Source organism: Oryctolagus cuniculus, chromosome 10, assembly GCF_051225735.1.
Source record: "Oryctolagus cuniculus isolate XC-2025 breed Fujian yellow rabbit chromosome 10, ASM5122573v1, whole genome shotgun sequence".
NCBI classification, from domain to species: Eukaryota; Metazoa; Chordata; class Mammalia; order Lagomorpha; family Leporidae; genus Oryctolagus; species Oryctolagus cuniculus.
This window is the reverse complement of record NC_142876.1, coordinates 123,846,402-123,869,906: the sequence shown is the minus strand read 5'-3', so window position 1 is coordinate 123,869,906 and position 23,505 is coordinate 123,846,402. Positions and strand designations below refer to the sequence as shown.

The following is a 23,505-nucleotide window of genomic DNA, read 5'->3' as shown; positions in this document are numbered from 1 at the left end:
TGGCGTCACTACATAAGCACCCAGCTCTCTCACCCCTGCAGGGCAGTGGCATGGGGATGTGTGTTCTACACCAGTTGCCAGAGTTCTCCGAAGGGACTGAGCTCCAGTACCCAGAGCAGCAATCTGCCTGATCATGCACCCTCTGCTGGTTCCCTCCTGCGCTCACATCCCCATCCCTCTACTGGTTTTCTTGGGATCACTTCCCAAAGGAACTGCTTTCACTCAATTTCTTTTCTCAGGGTTTGCTTCCAGGGAAACCAAGATTAAGACATTCTTCTGGAAACATACTACCTCCCAATGGATTCGAGGAATGGGGTTAGAAGGGGTGAAAGAATCAGGACTTCCAGACTAGGCGATTTCAATTTTCAACTTTTAAACAAAAAGCAGAATGAGCTGTTTTAAAGAGGACAGTCATTTAATAGCCTGCAACCTGTTAAATTCATTGCAAGTCAAACTCAAGCAAAAAGGGGCCCTGGTGTTAAATTGACAGTTGCTTGGAATCTAAAATAGAACTGGTTGGAAAGGACTAGAGAAAGACTTTTTTGCATTTCTCTGGTTATTTCCATTACAGACAGAAATACTCTGACACTGTCTCCTTTGCTCTGATTCAGCTTAAGGTAACTTCAGAAATCCTGGGATGAACTGGAACCCCCTCACACCAAGAAGCAGGATTCATTCTCAGTATCTCAAAGCTGTAACATAAAATCAAGAATTTTGATGTGGTCAAGAAGCATTAACAGAAAAAATAAAAACAACTTAATCTGATGAAGGAGTGTCCAAGGAAACAGAACTAAAAACGCACACGCATAAACGCAGGCACAGCGACACACAAAACCCACAGAATAACTAATGTTATTCTGAGTTCATGAGAACTCTTTCTGTCCAGGGAATTATACAAATCTAGTGCTGGCTTCATTATACTTGCAACATCTCTGGCCTTCTCCCCAGAGGCAAGAACTGGAACACGAACTTGTAAGTCAGTGGCAGAGCTGGGCTGATACCCTTTAGCCAGATGGTGAATGATATTTTAGATCTGGAGAAAACATATTCCTTAAAATTTGCACTTGATGAATGAGGAAATACTTTTATATCCAAAAAGATGCCATAGAGCTATTCTACTTCTGTTTGATGTGGCTTTCAAATCCTCTGTCCAACATGGAGGCAGGAGCTTGTTAGGAGCCCTGCTGGAGAAGTGGAAGGTGACGGCACTTACTTCAGAGACAGACAAGGTCTGGCCCAGAGTCACAACTGGGATTACTCACCTGGCCCCGTGGCTGAGCCAATCATCTACTGCAAGCAAAACCTCCATTTCTTAGAAAGTGCAGGGGTGGCTCCGCACAGCAGCATGGTAACTTTTGTACTCTGAGACTCCGTGTCAAAACCACGACTGTTCTCCAGAGCTGCAGAGACCTCTGTTCTGAGGATGGGCTCAGCCAGCAGCGGCTTCACTCACCCTCAGGCTACCTCGCGGGCCATGTGCTGACCGCACACTCCTTTCTCTTCCAAGGAGGAGTCAGAGAAGACAGATTACAAGAAGAGCCATGGTTCCAGTGGTATGCGCTAAGGATGGCAGAGTCACGGAGGTCTTTCTACTGCTGACACTCTGTGTTGCCACGAACCAAAATTCTCCATCTGGGGAAAACAAGAGAACAAGGGGACTTGGGAACCTAGGCAAGTGAGATCGGAGGAAAAGTGATTTGTTTTTCTCCTGTGTTCTTAGGAGAGAACATGGAAGCTAAGAAAAACTGCAGCCGCTCCAGTAGAGGGTCCAGCAGGCCGTGCTCCCATGGGCACTGTTCATGGCAGGCCTGTCAAGGGCAGAGCAAAGCCTGCGTCTGGGCAAGTGCTGATGAACCCTTGGGCACATCTGGTAATTCCTCTCCCTCAATTACCTTAAGCTGAGCGGATTAAATAAATGCGACCTGAAGCTTTTTCAAGCAAGTCAGGCTTCGTCCTCCATTTCTACTGAGAGCTGGGAGGCCAGAGTCAACACAGTAACACGCAGCTAACAGCTGTCCCCTTCAACAGGAAGCTCCAGCAGAGCTCAAGCAGCTTCTCCCAGAACCAGCCCGGCCTTCCCGGCCTCTCCTGCCCCTCGGGAGGGAGCTGGTTAAGTAAAGCGCTCTCCTTTTACAGACGGTGAGGCTATGGTTCGTACCCAAAGACACCAAGCAATTCTTCAGGCAGGCAACAGCTGGCTACATGGAAAATACCACTCACTAGAGTGGGGAGAGGGCACTGAACTCTTGGTTCTGATGGTGTTTCAACCAGAGAAGTCACTGGAGGGGCCCAGACCGCTGCATTTCTGTTCTCCTCACCGGCTGTTAGGCCAGCTCTTCACATCGCTGACTTCCCCATCAGTCTTCAAGGGTCTCGTAAGTGCAGTAGTGACTGCCAGGGTACGTCCTCCGGTATTGCCCTGGTTACTCTTTGGGTGCCCTCTTCTTCAGCTAAAGGCTACTGGACTCACTAATCAGAAATAAAGGGAAGCCCTCCGAGGTTATTTTTGGAGTACTGTATTAAAGAGAAATCTCTTGTGCAACTTAAGATCTTTGACTAGTTTCCTCAATGAAAGGGTTTTGTGGAAATCGTCCTTTTTTGCAAGAAGTTCCCAATATTAATTGAAAGATTCGGGGTGGGGGGGATGTTACGCTTGGAACCAGGAGACCAGATGCTGTGGCCTGCATGCATACCCCAAAATTCAAGTATTGGAGACGTATCCCCCAGTGCCACCATGTTGGAGGTGTGTATGTCCTCAAGTGAAGCCTCAAGAATAGATCCAGGCCATTATAAAAGGGTTGGGCGGATGGAGTCTGGTCCCCTTGGGCCCTGCTGCCTTCTGCCACACGAGGACGCAGGACTCTGGCCCCGGACAGGACACAGCTTTCCAGCAGCCATCTTGGAAGCAGAGGGCGGCCTTCACCAGATGCGGTCCCTAGACCTTGGACTTCCCATCCTCCAGAGATGAGAGAAACAAATCTCCATGCTTGATCAGGTACCCAGGCTGCGGTACTTCTTTTTTATTGCAGCACAAATGGATAAAGACATGAGGGTCCTCGTTTTAAGTTTCCCAATGGTAGACACAAGTTGGGTAAGGCACCGAGACACTTGGAGTCACAGAATTTATTAGCCAAATAAGGGAAGTGGGCTGAGTGCTCTCTGAAGTGCACTGTCATCCTAAATCCATTATCATTGTGGCCAGAAGTGGACTGGAAGGGGGTGGTCCTAAAAATAGGAGTTTCACAAACCAACAGACCTGTCAGATATCCACGAAAGCTTAGACCAGAAGGACAAGCTGACATCAAAGAAGGCGCCAAGCAAAGAAGAAATGAGGTGACATAGTGACGGCTACCTAAGAGAATGTACCTTCCATCTGTGTAAGTGGGGCACACTCAACCTCCTGGGGCTCCTTCTAGTTCTAGAATCCTATGAGTCTATGTCTTTATTTCATTTCTAACTTATTTAATAGATAAAAAGGATAGGATTCTTTGGAAGCAATGCCAATCTAACTATAAATCCTCTGTTGATTCAGACATATACATCTTTGCTGGGATTTCTTTGTTGGCCATAAATCACTAGGATAACAAGACAATAGACTCATTAATATTCTGCGTTTCCAGGTCATTCAGTACAAAGTTGAAGCTATATGGAAGAGTCACTGGCCTGAGTTAATTTATCACATGTACCAACTCCAGTGATCCATTTTATGCTACTGTTATCCGTGTACTAGAAGCCCAGTTGGTATGGATGGCGTTTTCCTTAATTGGCTGGAAATGCAAAGGCAGCTACCAGAACAAAAGCTCACATCCTGCAGTAGCTTGCTTCTCTACAATCAAGTGGCCAGTTGTCCTCTGGACACTAATTAAGATGAACTCTGGTCCAGCTTTTCTCTACTTGGCCCTAATGAAGCAAAACACTTCCAGCTTTTTAGTTTTTTCTTTGGTCTTTCTTTAGTTTGCTGATTTCTTCTAAGGCTAAACAGACTTTTGAGGGTATTTTTAATAGTATTTTATATCTTTAAATGCAAAATAGAAAAAAAGAAACTGAATTTCCAAATTATTAGGCTAGGATTAAATTACATGTTCGTGAAAGTCTAGTGTAAATGGTAAAGTACTTCACCATGTTAATTATAAAGTAATAAACATTTGAAGCAATGTAGGATTGTGGTTAATGGCACAGGGTTTTGAGGCCGAGCAACCTAGGTTTGGATCTTGCCTCACTTTCCACCAACTCTGTACCTTTGGCAACTTTCTCAACCTTCAGTGCCTCTTTGCTGGCCCATAAAATAAAAACGACATCAGTATGTATGGCCAGGGTTGTCCTAAGTGCTAAGGTGAAACGGTATGTGAAAGATTTACAGAGTACCTACTCAATACATGTTAAGTATCATTTTTTTAAAGATTTATTTACTTGAAAGGCAGAGTTACAGAGAGAGAGAGAGATCCTCTATCCACTGGTTCACTCCCCAAATGCCCACAACAGTCAGGACTCAAGCACTTCAGCCATTACCTGCTGCCTCCTAGGTGCACTGGCAGAAAGTCCAATCAGAAAGTGGAGGTGGGACTCAGTCCTGGCACTCTGATATGGTATGCCCGTGTCTCAGCTGTGGCCTGCCAGGCTGTGCCACAACACCTGCCCCAATATTATTAAGTACATTGACCCTATAAATATTTTAAAATAAATGTACTGGGTAATTAATGGATTATTATGAGGATTAAATGAGAAAGAATATACAACAGACCTAGCACAGTGTTTGTATGATGTCCTGTTTCATTGCCTCTAGAAGTCATGAGCCTTTAAGGAAAAATATTCTGTCAATTAATTGTAAGACACCATTAATCATTAGATAACCTCTATGGTAGAGAAGTAAATTTGCCCGTGTCCAGCATGGGTCAGGTTGAGGGACAGGATACACCTTAGAGTCTGTGAAATACAACAGTCTTAAATAAATAAAGAGTATAAGATAGGGCAGAGGAAGAAAAGGAAAAATAGAAAATTCTCATTAATATGATTTCCAGTGGTTTCAGAGCCACCTGTGAATTTCTCCTCCACTCATGCACCTCAAACTGTAATGCTCATTAGGGGGAAAGATAAATGAAGAGATTTCTCAGAGGGGACCAACAAAGAATCACAACCTAAGATCTTGGCAAATTACAGCATGCTCTGGAGTCCTTGCGGATGGTGCCTCTCTGAAGTTAGTCCCCTGACCCATCTAAACCAAGTCCCTCCTCCACAGCATGTCTGAAGTACACAGATCTGACCCATCTAAACCAAGTCCCTCCTCCACAGCATGTCTGAAGTACACAGATCTGACCCATCTAGACAAGTCCCTCCTCCACAGCATGTCTGAAGTACACAGATCTGACCCATCTAAACCAAGTCCCTCCTCCACAGCATGTCTGAAGTACACAGATGATGTCTGCCCCTGTTAAGGCGGCCTGAGTCGCTTTGAGGGAAATGTTAGTGCCCTAATGCTGGAGCAGGAGGGGCAGGAGGGGCAGGACGCGGGCCATGCTCATCTCACTACCGACCTCGATGGGAAAGTGGGTGACACTAGCGGTAAGTGACAAGTCAAAAGTAGCATTTGAAGTACAATTTGGACGTGAGCTGGGAAGTCAGTGGCACAGAAATGAGGAGCTCTTATTTATTTCAGAAGAGTTTCACTGGTGGGAGAGGAGAGGATCAAGAAGACAGGAAAAGAAAACAGCGATATCTTGCAGCAAAGGAATTGAGGGAAAACAATACTGTTGGGGTGATTCAGCAAATATTGGAGGAAACAAGTTTTTTATGCTACCAGCCAGCATGTCAACCTTGAACAGGCATGATGTCCAAGCAGATAGTCTCATTAGAATTTAAGCTAGATTTAGGATATCAGAAAATTAGAAGCCATTTAAAGTGGAGCTCTCCAATCATGGCTGTTCCTGAGAAACATCTAGAAAGCCTTATAAACATATCAATGCATTGATCTTCTCCCTAGGGATTTTGATTTACTTGCCCTTGGATGAGGCCTAAGCAATTAGTGCTTGTGGCAAGATTTCTCCTGCTGATTCTAATATCTATTCAAGGCTGAGAACTGCTGATCCCATTCAGCCTGTCACCCTGAGGCCCAGAGAGGTACAGCAACTTACCCAGCCAAAATCTTCAACAGAGCTCCATTGCTTATCCAGTCATGGACCTCAATCCTTCATCTCGATGTAGTTGCCTTGTATATGCACATCCTTGCCTCATAGGAGGTGAAGTGTATGGTCCAGATTTCTGCCTTTAAACTTGACCATGTGACTTTTTTGGGCCAATTGGACATTATCAGACATAACTCAAGTGATGGCTTGGAATATGCCTGCATGACTGCATTTGTCCTCTTGTATTCCTGCCTTTTGCCATGAGAAGAACATGTCTTGGGTAACTTGCAGCTGTTCGAGGGCAATACAAAGCTCCTGGCACAGACTTGAACCCAGCCAAGCCCAGTTAACCGAGACGTGTTTGAATTAGAAATAAATGCATATTTCTATGAGCCCCAACCCTGGGGGGAGATTGCTATGCAGCATTACTGTGGCATCGGTGGATGGAGGCTGACTCAGATCCAGGTTTCAGATGGAGTGCGCTTCCTCACTAGCGTTCTTCTGGCCCACTACACACAAACTACTTCGTACAATGTGATGGCACCTGCAGTGCTTAACAAAGACACCAAGCAGTTCCTCAGTCCCACGGCACATCAAACCTGGACATGGAGAGGCCAAGGGTTTCTTTTTAATTAGCCGGGCAAAACAATTTTCCCTCCCCTGGGAATACTTCTTACCTCTTTTTCTGTATTCCAATCACTCATGAATAACTACAACCAACTTCGAGTTCTTATTATGTGGAAAACTTCTTGTTTTTGATCCTAAGTATAGAAAATCCCTTTGAAGTAGGTACTAGTTTAGCCCATTTAACAGGCAAAGAGATCAAGGTCCTATGAGAAAAGTAACTTGCCCCAAGTCACATAGCCAGAGTGGGAACAAGACAGGTCATCCTTTGAGCCATGCTGCATTGCCTCTGCCAGGGCTTCACTCCCTGATCACTGAAAAGGAGAGGGAGAGGGAGGGGGAGGGGGAGAGGTAGAATCAGCTCCTTCTGGCTGATTCGGCAGAAATGCACACCACGCCAGTATGCTGCTCAAACACAAGAGCTTTTTAAGCATTAATTAGCTCTACATCTTGACTGTTTCTTCTCATTACAATTTTCTGACATTTAACTATAGGATGTCTATGAAGTCTGAAAACATAGATTATACATGTATGTATTATTCATGTTTTATCAAATACAGATGTCTTGTTTGGTTTGGTTTTAGTGTTTTTAAACCCACAGATGTGCTCCTTAATAACATTATGTTTATCCACCTGTGCTTCCAGACTTACAGGCAATCTGTATTTTTCTCTGATGGGGAACAGTTATGCTATAAAAAGAACAGAATTTGGGGGTCAGGATAGAGAGTGTCTGATAACAGCACTATCCTTCAAGAATTGTAGTCATTTGGAAAAATATCAACTACACTTGAGTAAGCTTTCTTGGAGTTGGCTGCGTGTCTGCTCTGCTTCAAAATTTCTATTTTAAACTCAAATTTTTAGCACAATTGATAGCCGCAAGTAAGAGAAGACATAGGTAGAAATCAACAATGCTGCACCTCTTGATTTGGGGAGGAAAATGCTCTTGCTTCTTTCTGACATAAAAGTAAACCAATGGCTATAAAATTTTTATAACAACTGCAGGTAGCTAGCTGCCACCTGCTTAGCAGCTAGTATTTGCCATAAAGCTCAACAGGAGCTCATAATCAGGACACCCGTCTGCTCCTTTTCCTAACTTGCCTTGCTGCCAGGGCACCGGGATGTGGCCTGGACCGCCATCGTGCCAGGTGAGTTTGTCCCTTTCCACAAGGAAGGTGCAAGCTTGCTATGAGAAGCTCTATCCCTGCACACTTGCGTCCTCTGCCGTGGACAGAGCTGGGGCACAGCTGTTTGTAGTGCAAGGACAGCAGAGGACGCGTCTGACTTACACTTTTCACCCCTCTCAGGGGACCCAGTAAGGGAGCAGGAGGTTGAGGATGCCTCCATGTAACTCTTCAGTAGGGAGGGATTACTATTCTCAATTTACACATGAAGTGGAGGTGACTTTTCTTAGGTGCCACAGCTAACCAGCACAAGAAAGGGTTTGAACGCAATGTCTAACAGGCCATACCATTCGCCCTCTGTCACTGTGATGATTTTTAAATACATCCATTATTATCTGGTAGCCTGTGACCCAAGAGATGGAACTTAATTCTTCTCCAATGTGGACTAGGCGACTAGTTTCTAACAAATAGAGGAAGGAGGAAGTTGGGGTACCAGATGTATCAAGTAAAAATATAAGATACCCAGTTAAATTTGAATTTCAGATAAACATGAAAATTTATATCCAACCATTGCATGGGACATACTTATACTAAAAAAAAAATCATTGGATATTTACCTGAAATTCAAATTCAATGGGTAGGAACAGGTAAATGGTTAAGACACCAGTGTCCCACATCAGAGTGCCCTGTGTCAGAGTGCCTGGGTTTGATGTCTGTCTCTGGCTCCTGACTCCAACTTCCTGCTAATGCAAACCCCTGGGGGCAGCGGTGAGAGCTCGAGCAGTCGGTTTCCTACCATCCACCTAGGAAGCCTGAATTGCACTGCCAGCTCCCAGCTTGAGCCCTGGGTCAGCACTGGTGTTGCAGACATTTGGGGAGTGAACAGCCGATCTAAGTTCGGTCTGTCCATCTGTCTCTCCATCTCTCTGTGTCTCAAATTAAAAATAATAGTTTTAATTTAACTGAGTATTTTGTATCTAACAACCCTAGTGGAAAGAGCAGAAGTGATTTCATAGACCCAGCTGAAAAATGCACTGTGGCTTCCACCTTCACCTCTCTCTTGGGAACTGACTCTAGAGGAGGGCAGCTGTAATTTGCAAAGATATTCAAGCAACCAGAGGCCTCTAGACAAGATCCACCCTGCATTCTTTAGAAGACTGAAACCCAAGCTGACATTCTTATCACAACCTCATCAGAGACCCTGAGCCAGAACACCCAACTAAACAGAATGTGTGATCCAGAGAAACGGGGAGATTGTAAACAGTTGTTTCAAGCTGCTGAACTGTGGAATACTCTGATACACAGCAAGAAGTAACTAAAACAGACACATTACTTAAGCAGAGGCACATCTAAGCAGAATATCATTCAATCTTTCTGGCATGTAATGGAGCTTTTTGTTCAAAGGAAACTTTCTTACATTTTCTTTTCTTTTTTTTTAAGATTTATTTATTTATTTGAAAGTCAGAGTTATACACAGAGGAGAGGCAGAGAGAGAGAGAGAGAGAGAGAGAGAGAGAGAGAGAGACTTCCATCCTATGGTTCATTCCCCGGCTGGCCGCAATGGCCAGAGTTGCGCCCATCCAAAGCAGGAGCCAGGAGCTTCCTCCTGGTCTCCCACACAGGTGCAAGGGCCATCTTCTACAGCTTTCCCAGGCCATAGCAGAGAGCTGGATCAGGAGAGGAGCAGCCAGGACTAGACCCAGTGACCACACAGGATGCCGGTGCTGCAGGCAGATGCTTAACCTACCACGCCACAGCGCTGGCCCCTCTGACTTTTCTTAAAAACTCAGAAGACTCCATTTTGAAGCCTTATTTCAAAGTTGATTTCAGGAGAAGCTTTCTTTCTGTTCTACAGGTGTTATATATTGAATGGGCAATATTATAAATTATTCGAATAGATGTGAAATGTACATCAAATTTGGCTAGCAAAAATAAAAAGTAAATGTGTTTATTTAGATTTAGGTCAGAAATCTTGATGGAAGAGGGAAATAAAACAGTGGGGAAAAAAATCGAAGCAACTCTGGAGTGGCTGGCAATGTCTTGACTTAGAGGAACCTGGAGCACAGCAGAACTCTGACCTGGTGGGACGCTTCCTGCCCGCTTGTCCTGGCATTAGCAGTGATTGCAAGTGGGGCCCCAGGTGACATAGCATCTTCATCCCGAGGAAGGTTTAGGGAGGACTTGATATTTGAAAACAGGTCAAGGGGCAGGCATTGGCACACAGCTAAGACCCTGGTTGGAACGACTGTGTCTCACAGGGAAGCACCTGTGTTGGGTCCTGTCTTTATTCCTGATTCCAGCTTCCTTCCAGTGCACAGCATTGGAGATAGAGGTGATAGACCCAGTAATTGTGTCCCTGCCACCCACATGGGAGACCCAGCTTCGGTTCCTGGATCTTGGCTTTGACCTGGCTTACTCCCGGTTTTTGTGAACATTTGGGGAATGAACCAGCAAATGGGAAATCCCCCCACCTTGCTTTCTCTCCATCTCTTTGCTTTTCAAAAAAGATTTTAAATGTCTGAAAGGAGAACGTAGCTAAAAAGTTATTTTAATATTACCTCACTAAAGGATTTTAGATTCTTACTTTAAAATTTACTGCATATGGGTGAAATGATCATCATTCCATTTGATTATCATTGATAGTCTTTGCCTATAATCCTGCTAAACCAGGGTCTTTCTACTTTCCACTTGTTCACTCTATCTGGTGGAGCATTAAGCCCTTGACGGTAATGTAAATTAAAGATACGTTATCTCAAAAACAGGAGGGAGGGAAAGAGGAATAGAATATTATTATATTCTCAGAACTGTAACTATGAACTATACTGAATCTGTTCTCTTAGTATTAATATCACATTAACATGAGAAAAATAAGGTATCAGATTGTTAAAAAATTATCACCCCCATTAAAAAATCAATACATGAACAATCTTGTTTCTTTCATGAATGTAGTCATTGCTGGCAAAAAATAAACTCGTGGCATACCCAGTCTCTCAGCTGTTCTACTTGTTAGCACTGTACTTACTAGGCAATCCCAGGAACCCAGGGCTAGAAAAGGGTGAACACTCCCTGGTGTCCTGAATAAGGTGGGCAACGCAGAGCCACTGCCCACGCCACTCTAGCATTTCCCTTGAGTGGTGTGTCTGCCCCAGTGAGCCCCCGCTGGTCTCTTCCTTTCCAACAAGCAGAGCACCTCACGCCCCATGAGACCCCAAGGTTCCTGCCAGGTACACCATCCCCCTGAGAAAACTCTCCCGGGGGAGGCTCACCTCAGGTGCTCATCATTTCCCAAGTGTCCACGTCAAATCAGCCCACGTGCTTCACCTAGGAAGAGACCTCCAGGGAGACCTGGCTTAAGAAGGGTCCCCAGCAGGAATGCTGCATGCTGGATGGTGACCGGCTACTCCAATCCTTCTCCTCTCCTCTGTTTGGGAACTGGAATGGAAAACGTGCATACAGAATTGGCAGTCAACTCAGTAAAGCAGCAGAAGTGACTGGGGAGAACAATCTGAACCCTGAGGGCAGCTGGCTGAAGCGTGCTCCTTGGTGAATGAAGTCACTGAGAGCATTTGAACTCTGCCTAGGGCATGGTGGTGCACTTACTGAAAGGATTCCGAGAGTGTCTTCACCTTCTGTGGCATTCCAACAAGAAAATCCCTATCACTTAAAGTAAAATAAACATAGATCTTTCTTGCCATCAGAAGGAAAGTTAACAAAGACAATCCTATAATTTTTATTGTTTCCATTTTCGTCCAGGCAAACAGGAAGCTCTTAGAAAAATCCTGTTTCCTAACTATGTTCACCCCCGTCGATAAAGTGTTGCTTTTTCTATCCTTTGGTCCACATTTAACATTTCCTCTGTGTAGACTTCCTGTGCCTGTGAGTGTGCTTTGGACATCAGAAGGCTTCTGAAACGAGTTTCTGTTTTGGAAGAGCCAGAGAGTTAAGAAACCAAGGCATTCGGCTTAGGGGAACCTCCTAAAATCGACCTTTTCAGTTATTTTTATGATGGCCTTCGACGTCAACATCTTCGGGTTTCAGCAATGTCTAGTTCACCGTACAAAGGAGAACTGCCGTAAGAGTCCTGAAGGCTGTCGGCTCAGTTGCCATCCCACGTGAGCAGCTCTGGCTCCAGGCATCCACGGCAGCTGCAAGAGCTCCCAGGCTCTGTGTCTGCTTTTCAAAGGCTGACGGAGAGAGGCTGTGCTCCTCTTGTGGGGCAGATAGCTGTGTGGTGAGACACTAACATGACTTCCAGAAGTATCTCCTGGTTCCCTACTCACGAATTTCACCTCCAAATTCCTAGAAGGTAGATGAAATTAAATATTCCTCTAGACCTGTTCTAGTTACATTACATATATTATATATAAAATTATATTACATATTATATATATAATTAATTTCATTATTCTCTACCCTCTCACCTTCCTCTACTATATGATCATAGGAGAAAAGATCTAAAGAAGCAAAGTTAGCAGCCAACTGGTTGGAGAAAGGCGTCGTTCATCACTCTGAGTTCCTCCTGCTGTACCAGCAATTCAGTTTTTCTATCCTCCCCTTCTCCACACCAGCTGCGCGCAAAAAGCAGCTCGCTGCACTCACACCACAAAACATCCTTTGATGGGTACTGCATATGTCCCCGGCAGCAGAGTAGGGATAAGGAAGACAGTACTGAGCAGGACATCTGTGACACTGGCCTTCCTGGAATTTATTTATTTTAAAAGATTTATTTATTTATTTATTTATTTATTGGAAAGGAAGAGTTGAGAGAGAGAGTCAGAGTTGAGAGAGAAAGAGAGCGAGAGAGATTTTCCATCCACTGATTCATTCCACAAATGACCGCAACAACCAGAGCTGAACTGATCTGAAACCGGAAGCCGGGAGCTTCTTCTGGGTCTCTCACATGGGTGCAGGGACCCAAGCACTTGAGCCAACTTTTGCTGCTTTCCGAGCTGGATCAGAGTGGAGGGAAGACACCACCCTTTGCTTCATTTTTTTGCAACTCTTTCAAATAAGTAAATAATTTTTTAAAAATGACTATCATCTAAAACTCAAAAAAAAAAAAACAAAGAAGTGGAGCAACCGGGACTTGAACTCGCACCCATATGGGATGCTACTTCATATGCCACAGTGCCCCTCCCCCTTCCTGGAATTTATATATATTCTTTCACTGGTCTTTGAATTAGTCAGTTTTTTTTTTTTTATTATAATACTGAAATACCTCCAGCAGTCTAACTTCATTCTGGCTCATGGTTTAAGGGTTCAAATTCTGAGATTGCACGAAGAGTGCTGGTTTGGTCTCTGACGATGATGTTCTCACTGGCAGAGCCCTGAGGTGGAACCTAGTGTCACACGGTCAGAGACAGGAAATGTGTGCCACTCTCTGTCTCTGTCTACATGGTCTCATAAAGCACTCAATCATGGGGCCTCAACCCTAGAAACATAATTCAATCCAACCATTCCCACAACACATAATTAGACTGTCTCTACTCACTTACTACCATTAACCTGTGACCTTGAAATCTAAATACCTCCAAGGTGACAAGGACCAAATCATACTGACCCCAAAGCAGCTCTCAACTGAGAAAACTACTCAGCCACACGGGTACTGAAAATGTACGGTGGCATCTTTGGTGTTCAAATGACTGGGACGATCTAAGCCACTGACATTTCCTGAGCAACGGATGGGGTAATTTAATACACTGAAGAAATGTATTAACGCCAAATGCCAAAACTCCCTTTGAGAAACAAACAGTCACAACAGAATGTGTTAAGTGTTATTATAAGAGAAGTGCAAGCCGTCTCGGAGAGCACATGCCAAAGACACTGCCACAGTATGGAGGCAGCAGAGCCAGTCAGCCACACTCATGCTAAAGAGAGGAGCAGGTGATCGTGGGACAGAACTGAGTTTCACATGATTTCCTAAAACTAGTAACTGGAAAGCTAAATACACTAATAAAAGATGGATACTTATGCATCTCCCCTTCTCAGCCACTCACTGTTGAGCTGAGGTCAAGCGTTCCATGGAAAGCTTCCTTAGTTACCAATATCACAGACACTGGTTGATGCTCATACTCTGTCCTGCTCTAAGGAGGACAGCAAAGTCTCTGAGAAGTTAGACAGGTGCACACTGAACCTCTCCATGGACAAGACGCATTTTCATAGCTCACCTTCCTTTGTTCTTTGCTGTGCCTTCACACTTCATTTGATTTCACACAGCACTTACTGGAGAACAGGGAACGCTTTATCACTCTCCAATGCTCATAGCCTCCTCATTAATAATCATACCTGAAGGGACGATAAACCACATCTGAATAAAATTATATCACACATTTATTATCACATACTCCCAAGAACTCACAAATTCTCCAATACTAGTGTTTAACAGAAGGTCAGCTTTTACCTGTTCTCAAGTTGTACCACTGAACTGGCTGAAAACACTCTACTGAATACCACATTACCTTGCTCTGCCACGACTTGTCAGGTGCCCGGATGGCTGGTCTCAGACAACACTGAGAGCACAGGGGCCCCTAAGGACCAGAGTCACACACAGACCTTAGCAATGTCCAAAACTAACTTACAGGCAACCTATTTGGGCTAGTTGAAATAGGAAGGAAGGAAGGAAGGAAGGAAGGAAGGGAGGGAGGGAGGGAGGGAGGGAGGGAGGGAGGGAGGGAGGGAGGGAGGGAGGGAGGGAGGGAGGAAGGAAGGAAGGAAGGAAGGGGGGAGGGAGGAAGGAAGGAAGGAGGGAGGGAGGGAGGGCAGGGAGGGGGGAGGGGGAGGGGGAAGGGGAGGGAGGGCAGGGAGGGGGAGAGGGAGGGGGGAGGGAATACATGCATACATGCATATGCTACTTTGAAATCCATCCTCGGGTAATTTATGGGGTAGCCAAAGGAGAGAAAAAGGAGTTACAGAAAATAATTGCATGCCTGTGGGTTCTATCAATATTTTATCTACTATGAAGCATTCAGCACACTAGGGTCATAGAATAACAAGAAGAATCATAAAGCAGAGCCCAGTGCCTCCCACTTACAGGCAAGGAAGGGACCAGTCTACAGCACACCAGGCCAGACACAGCTGAGGCAAAAATCCAAAAGCACCAAATAAAGTGGCTGAGTATGAGCTTTGGGGCTGGGCAATCTGGAGAGACTCCCAACTCTGATCTGCCACGTACCTTATCCCATTTAGCTTCAATTGCAATTTCTTCCCAGGTAAAATAGAGATTCTAAATGCCGAGATCACAAGGTGAGTGTAAGGATTAAATAAGATACACACAGAGGGGCCAACATTGTGGCTTTGTGGATAAAGCAGCCGCCTGCCAGGCCAGCATCCCACATGGGCACTAACTGAAGCCCTGACTGCTCCACTTCTAATCCAGCTCCCTGCTCATGTGCCTGAGAAAGCAGCAGAAGATGGCCCAAGTGCTTGGGGCCCACGTAGGAGACTTAGAAGAAGCTCTTGGCTTCTGGCTTTGGTCTGGCCCAGCCCTAGGCATTGCAGCCATTTGGGGGAGTGAACCAGCAGATGGAAGGTCTCTCTCTCTCTCTCTCTCTCTTTCTCTCTCTCTCTCCCTCTCCCCCCTTTCTCTGTAATTCTTTCAAATAAATAAATAAAATTTTAAAAAAAGACATATACAGGAGCAAGTGCTGTGGTGCAGTGGGTTAATGCCCTGGCCTGCAGTGCCGGCATCCCATATGGGCGCTGGTTCGAGACCTGGCTGCTCCACTTCCGACCCAGCTCTCTGCTATGACCTGGGAAAGCAGTAGAAGATGGCCCAAGTCCTTAGGCTCCTGCACCCGTGTGGGAGACTGGGAAGAAGCTCCTGGCTCCTGGCTTCAGATCAGTGCAGTTCCGGCTGTTGCGACCAATCGGGGAGTAAACCATCAGATGGAAGACTTCTCTCTCTCTCTCTCTCTCTCTCTGCCTCTCTCATGGGGAAGTGTCTGGCTTGGGGTGTGACAGCCAGAGGTCAGCCTCCTCCTCCACTTTAGCCTTCAGGACTTCTTCTGGAGCTGAACTGAAGGAGAGAAAGATGTCCCCTGATACCAAGGCCGACTCATGGGCAGCCTGATATCATTCATGCTTTAGTGTGACTGCCTACCATGGTTCATCATTCTAGTAGCTGATATTTTTTGGCCACTTTAGTATGTGCCAAGAATTACCCAACTTTTTCTGTATATGCCTTTTTTTAAAAGATTTATTTATTTATTTGAAAGAGTTACAGTCGTACCCTGGGAGTGTTGGGAGATGACAATCACCACCTCTGAGAGCAGAGAAAGCCCAATCACAGGCCTCCACAAAACACCTCTGATATCTGCTTGTTTAATCCGACGCTGATGATGGGCCCTCAACAGCCGGGCCTTACTCCTTTATTACGACTCTTCCATCTGGGCGGGGTAGGTGGGGGTGCAGAGATCCCACTACACTGCTGTGCTCAGGCCAGACTCAATGTGTGTCTGAGGAAGGTAGGAGCAGAACTGTTTCTTGGTCCTTACGCTTCATCTTTGTTGTGCGGGGTCAGCGTCACCCCTGCATTCTGAGAAGCAGTCGTTTCACAGCGCACTGTGATCCTGAATGAACGGCAACAGAACCACATGAAGTGAGCACTTTCTGAGCAGGTAATGAGCAACCACTTTACATGGACAACCTTCACACAAGCAGTCAGGGAGGAGGACAGCACTGGCACTATGTCCATTTCGCAGATGGGAAAATGAGGATCCGAAGTCGCTCCCCCAAGAGAATACAACCAGTAAGCAGTAATGCTAGGATTCAGTTCTAGTTGCCCTTGGGCTGATCTCGTGCTGCTAATGCATTCTAGGTCCCTCAATCTGACAGCAAGAGTTGCAAATCTTCCTCATTCCATGCTGTTCTGGCAACCTCCTGCAGTCCCATCACCTGGCCAGAATCTCTCGCTTTACCCAGTAAGAGCTGCCGATGTCCCACCAGAGCTGGCCACTTGAAATGCTCCTGTGTGGGCCGGCGCTGTGGCTCACTAGGCTAATCCTCCACCTAGTGGTGCTGGCACACCGGGTTCTAGTCCCGGTCAGGGCGCCGGATTCTGTCCCGGTTGCCCCTCTTCCAGGCCAGCTCTCTGCTGTGGCCCAGGAGTGCAGTGGAGGATGGCCCAAGTGCTTGGGCCCTGCATCCCATGGGAGACCAGGAGAAGCACCTGGCTCCTGGCTCCTGCCTTTGGATCAGCGCGGTGTGCCAGCCGCAGCGCGCCGACTGCGGCAGCCATTGGAGGGTGAACCAACGGCAAAAGGAAGATCTTTCTCTGTCTTCTCTCACTATCCACTCTGCCTGTCAAAAAAAAAGAAAGAAATGCTCCTGTGTACGTCATGTAGCACGCAAGGATCCCAGCACGTGGGGCATGAGGAAGCCACATAGAGAAGGCGTTAACAAATGCCACACCTACAAAGTGTCATCTACCAAGTGGATGGAGCTTAGGAAGGCAGTGCAAAGCCACGTGTATCAACACTTGAGCAAAGTGAAGTATAAATCCAAGGCCATACATTCAACATCATTATGTAAGGCACAAGTGCTGCGTCAAGTCCTTGCAGGGCTTAAGAGCCAAATTAGCAATAAATTCTGACAGCCTCATCTATCAGTTCTGTTCAGCCAATCCAACAGCGACATCGTGTTTCTTTGCAGGTCCAGGGAACACACACTTGCCCAGCCCCCTCACCATGCACTTGGTTATATTTGGTTTTGAATAATCAGTTCATTGAAATTCTTGAGCTGAAGAAAAATGGCATTTCTAATTTATAGAAATCACTATTTGAAATATAGTTATGGCTGCTCAGAGAACCCCTGCAACTAAATACAGTTAAGTTGGCACATTCACGAAAGCCATTAAGAGGTGCCTAACGACAGCCCCTCCAATTATCACTCCAATAGAGCCGACATGGACACCTGCCAAAAGATGGCTCCCCTCCTCCCCAGCTGCGGTGTGCATGGCTGGCTGCCTGGAGCCCAGATGGAGGCACCAAGGCCTCTCCACCCACCTGGCAAGCCTGGGAACCTCGCGGGGCCCACAGGCGGGGCAACGCGCTCTGGGAAGGAAAGGGGGGAAGAAAAAGACACATTGTCAACCACTGTGGCTTTTCGGGAGGATTCTTTCGTAGTGCGTGGTATCCACCTGCAGAAATGACCACTCACCTGCACTGGGTCTGCCTTCCCAAGTTACCCAGCACCCTCGAGAGCTGGGAAGGGACACTTCCAGACCTGTCTGACCATGGCAAGGCAGCTTGGAATGCTATTATTTACACCTGTGTGGAAAAGGGGACCGTATGCTTCCCACCCAGGCTTGTTTTATGGACGCAGCAGTGCAGTTTTTACACGGAAACGTGGGCAGGTGGTGTACGAGAGAAAAACATCTCCAGGTCACTTTGGTAACCAAGGCATCTGCAAATGAGAAGGGACTCAGCCAGTGTCCCCGGTGAGAGGAGTAAACTTTTGACCTCAGCAAGCCTGTCAACTACCCAGTACTACTTAGCAAAGCCCAGTCCTAGAGATCCACCAACTCAGAACAACAGTGAAATCTGGCCCTGAGAAAACACGGCTTTTGTCTTTCCAAACAGCATTCCCACTGGGGCAGCTGCACCACTGAGACAGCAAGTGCGCTTGCTCTGAGAGAAGTGCGGCCAGACTGGAGGGCATCCTTCGGAAAGCACTGGTGCAGGCCTGGGCTCACATCTGTGGGCCTAGCACTCCCAGGTCCACCCCACTTCATGGAAATAGGGCCCCGGTCCCACATTCACTGGACACAAACTCGGATATGGGTAGAATGAGGACAGGAGTAGAATTTCCCAGGCATCGCTGTGGCGGACACAGAAAGCCATGGCCCAGGCCCTCTTCGAGAAAGGCCTTGCTCACCAGCTGGCGGAATCTCGGGTGCGGCCAGGCCTGCCTGAGCTGCAGAGGGCTGGCTTCAGGGCACAGGCCCTTCCCAGCGAGCCCGTACCCAGGGGCTCAGCAAGGTTGGGCTAAAAAGGCCTTGACCTTCAGCCTGGTGCTGAACACTGCGCAGGGCAGGACTTACTCAAGGTCTCCCAGCCAGGCTGGCCGAGGATGAGGTGAGCCTGCTTCCCAGTTCAGCTTCTCCCTCTGCCCAGGTTCGCTGGCTCTTCCCCTGTGTGCGTGTTGATGCCCACTACACTTCAAACTCCACTTCAGCCTCTGCTTCCGGGGAACCCAGCCTATGACAACCCTGCCTCATTCTATTCTGTGACTTTACCGCTCTTAACCGCACCCCATCTAATCCCAATGTCTCAAAATAAGGTAGTAAAAAAAAATACAAGTGACTGGAAGTTTCTGATCCTACTTCCACGTATTGTCCCAAGCATGAAGCAACAGAAGGAGCAGAGCCTTCGGAGCAGAGAGCTCTGGGTTCAACTCCCCACTCGGGGTGATTTGGGACATGATATTTCATCCCTCTGAGCTTCAGCTTTCTCCTCCACCATGTGGAGATATCACCAGCTACCTAACAAGGCTGCTGCAAGAATTAAATGTAATCACATTTATAAAGCACCTAACTCAATGCCTAGTTGCCGTCAGTGTCTGGTAACTGGTTATTTACTATCATGCTTTCTTTGGTACGTGTCATGCACTTTCCTTGTATGCTAATTCACCTTTCTGGGTATTTATCTCCTGTTTCTTTTCTTCTATGGAGTTCTAAATTACTAGAGAGTAAGGTGTGTGCTACATCTATTTCATCGTGATTTTTCTGTATGATGCCAAGAGTGGATTGATAGAACACATGGTGAATATATACACTTTTTATTTGTCAATTTAAAAATAAACAAATTAAATAAGGAGAAATGGACTGAAGTATATCAAAGATGCTTTCCATACAGGATCCACTCTGAAACTCGATTCTCCATGTGCACCAGTTGCAATGGTAAAGGTAATACAGAAGGCTTCTACTTACCACCTCAAGACCAAGTGCATATGGCTAACGATGTTTACCTCGTGGCTGACACTTCAACACCAAGTGCATTAGTGTCCAGTAACCTGGCAGACACTGCAGGGGAACTCCCATTACCAGCCCAATCACTCACCCTACGCAAATCTCTTGGAGAATCATCTAGTCCCAGGAGGGGCACAGATCTTCACTGGGCCCAAAAAGATTGGGTAAAAGGAATTATACTGTACAGCTGACTAGATTTTCCTCCCTCTCCGACTGGGTGAGGAAGGCTTCAGTTCACACAGTCACTGGGAGAACCTGCATACACGTGTACCTGCCATGGAGTTCACACAACAGCCTGCACACCCTGGGGCGCCTGAACCACTGAAGTATGAAGCCTGCACTCTCACTGGGAGAGAGTAACTGTCCCTATTGCTCAAGTCTTTAGAGTTTGGGATTCTATTACTTTAAATCCACAGGTGAAATTATCCTCAGAGGCAAGGCAAGCGTTCGCTCAATACACGGTCACAACTATCCAGGGCATCTTTTAAGCTTAGAGGTACATCAATATTGCTGCATTTTAAGTAGAGTGGCCATCTGGGAAACGGAGGAATTGGGAAACAGAGAAAGGAAGTCCTCCTGTAGCATTCGTAACCTGTGCCCAGGGACAGCAGTGACGCCTCACAGGCCCTAGGCGCTGCCGTCTCACCAGTCAGAAAGCCAGGGTGACGTGAGGCGGCGGAGACGAGGCGGGAGATCACCTGATCTTAAAAGAAGCTTCATTGCACGAGGGAAGAAAGACATTGAACGCGGCTCCTGATGCTCACTCACCTTTTCTGACGGTGTGACTATGAAATGTGTGCCTGCCAAATCATACCACCACCACCGCCACCCTAAAACAAGGAGAGAAAAGGGAATGTCATTTTACTCCAGGCTTAAATATCAGAACTCATGTCAGAGTGCCGCAGTCCATCAACTCGGCTTACGAACACTCACCAGGGAGAGGAAGCGAGGCAGGTGTGAGGTGAGGCGAAGCAGGCTCCAGTTTTCCAGCAACAACCTCCGTGAAAACTCACGCGGAATCCGTCAGCTGCCCTGGGAAGCAGAGGCGTCTCAGGGGAACAGGGATCAACTGTGCCCGCTGCGATTCCAGCTCCCTCAGGAGGCATGGTGGCCGTGAGCGCCGTCTCCAGCCGACGCCGGGTGTGCCAATCACGACCCTTGCAACTGAGGAAAGCAGTCTCATTGGCGAGGGAGGCATCTTCTCTCCACACGACTCTGGCCTCACTCAGCCCCAGTCAGCCCATAGACTGGTTACCACCCACGCAGGCGACTGCGTGTGAAAATCCCTGGTGAACACAGATGGAGGAGAATGGCACTCCCGGGCCTGTGCAGGAAATAGGGAGGGGCTGTCGCAGAGGTCCTGTGATCCATGAGGGATTTAGAGACCAGAGGTTCCCAGTGTGGTTCCCAGTCTGCCTGCCCAGCACCACCTGGGGCTTGTGGGAAATGCAGAGTCCTTGTCTCCACCCAGAACCGCTGCACTGGATTCCACGGGTGTGCTTTCCTACGCACAGTGGTGCAGCTCTCACAACACCTCTCTGACCCTGTACAGAGGAAGGCAGGGAGCACAGAAATCAGGAAAACAGAACAAGACCTTTCTCCACACATGCTGCCCCTCCTCTGTGCTCTGTCAGCAGCTTCATGAGAAGGGCCCAAGACGCATGCTGTCTGCTATAAACTCCAATTCCCTTCCCGTCCTTTCACATTTTGGGTGCATTCATTCACTCAGCACACATATATGGAGTGTCCCTTATGGACGAGGTCTTCTCCTAGGTTACAAGGACCCAGACCAAAACAGAATCCCCTAATCTGCAACCAAGGAGCCACATGTTGCCTCTATAAACAGAATCGTAAGCAGCATTTATTTCCAACCACTTGTATCTCCATCTTTCTGAATACTACATGCCTACCTATCAGTCAGTAAAAAACAGTGACAGAACAGATCTACCAGTCTCCCACTTCCCATCGCAGATGCCTATTTTTCAAAGACTAAAACCCTGCTTTGGTTCTTATCTAGAAATAGAAATAAGGGGACAGGCACTGTGGCTCAGCGGGTTAATGCCCTGGCCTGAGGTGCCAGCATCCCATATGGGTGCCGGTTCTGGTCCCAGCTGCCCCTTTTCTGATCCAGCTCTCTACTATGGCCTGAGAGGGCAGTGGAGGATGGCCCAGGTCCTTGGGCCCCTGCACCTGCATGGGAAACCCAGAGGAAGCTCCTGGCTCCTGGCTTCGGATTGGCACAGCTTCAGCTGTTGTGGCCAATTGGGGAAGTGAACCATTGGATGGAAGGCCTCTCTCTGCCTCTCCTCTCTTTGTGTAACTCTGACTTTCAAATAAATAAGTAACTCTTTTTTTAAAAAAATAGAAATAAGCCTTCCGACGATGGGGCCTTAGCTAATATGGCCAAATTTCAAACTGCTCCTCTGGATCTAAGACCAAGTAAAGTTCTAATAGTTGTGGTCATTAAGTATCAATAACCACCCATGCAGAAAGACCACTCTCTGCGCAAACTGGCTTGCATCTGACACAGACCATCTGAGCAAACAGTCCCTGCTGCTTCCATTTGAAATGTGTTACTCTCTTTTATTATTTGAAAGCTATCATGAAATGTCAGAGCACATAAAGAGGTTACAAAAAACAAAAACAAAAAAAGAGGAAGTATCTCCCAAGGACTAGCCCACAGGGAAGTGAGGCACAAAAAAGGATATTGGGAGAGGCAGACTCACAGGACTAGGATGCAAGAGCGGGATTAGCTGTAACTCAAACAAGAAGTTCAGGACACAGGAATAATGTGAAAGTGTCAGGCAAAAAAGGTAACAGGTCGCTACTAACACACTCACAGTGCAGTGAAGGGTCATAAGGAAGAGAGGCGGGGGGAGCTCTGCCCAGGCCTTGCTGCCACCACTTAATAGACCTCCTTGGAAGAGGTGGAGTAAGAGGCATCCCAAGAAGAGTGCAGAGGAGGAAAGGGAGGGAAGAGAAAAATGTCAGAAGGAAAAACACAGCTTGGCCTCTCGTACAAGTTCAGAGAATCCCCAGGGTCTTTCAGTTGTCAAAGCAGGAAACCGAATGAGCATCTGCAAACCTTACACAGCGCTCTGCCTTTCATGAAGTGTTCAAAGCTATCTTTTTCCTGACTCAACCTCCTTCCTCCATTTTCCCACAGCCGATGACCACAAACTCTGACGCAGAAGTCTTGGTGCCAACACGCCAGGCAACGCCTTGGTTCTTACCTCCCGCCGCTATCCTCCTGCTTCCCGTGAGCAGAGGCCACAGAAGAGCAGCCAGAAGGAAGGGGAGCAGGCTGAGTCTGGAAACGCCCAGGTTTTTCAGGGTAGGGGAAACGTGCCCCACCATGTGTGCGTGGACACTGACACCAGACCTTCCAAGAGTCAGTCCTGCAAAGGACCTGAGGAACGCTTCACACAGCCTGTGTTGCTGGGGGGAACATTCGCCAGCAGTGACAAAGTCAGCCATGGGAAGCAAACCTGTGTGGGCGTGGGACACCAGAACTGTGAAAATCGTTATCAATAAAGACCCCAGGGACAAAGGAAATCTGAACCAAAATGAGTGACGGACAGTTAGAGACAGCGAACGTGGAGTGAAGTGTCAGCATTTAGAGAGAGAATGGAATTTTCCTTTCGGCCCACATAGCCTTGTGCTGCCAAGACTGCAC

The 23,505-nt window shown here is 46.9% G+C and overlaps 1 long non-coding RNA gene across 1 annotated transcript; it reads right to left on the bottom strand.

Annotated features, from left to right (window-relative positions):
• Positions 1 to 449: 449 nt before the first annotated feature.
• LOC149124471 (uncharacterized) lies at positions 450 to 14,166 on the bottom strand. Its single transcript, XR_016214497.1, has 3 exons — positions 14,032 to 14,166; positions 11,131 to 12,163; positions 450 to 1,632 (listed from the first exon to the last, which is right to left on the bottom strand). It is a non-coding gene; the product is annotated as an uncharacterized LOC149124471 (long non-coding RNA).
• Between the last annotated feature and the right edge of the window lie 9,339 nt (positions 14,167 to 23,505).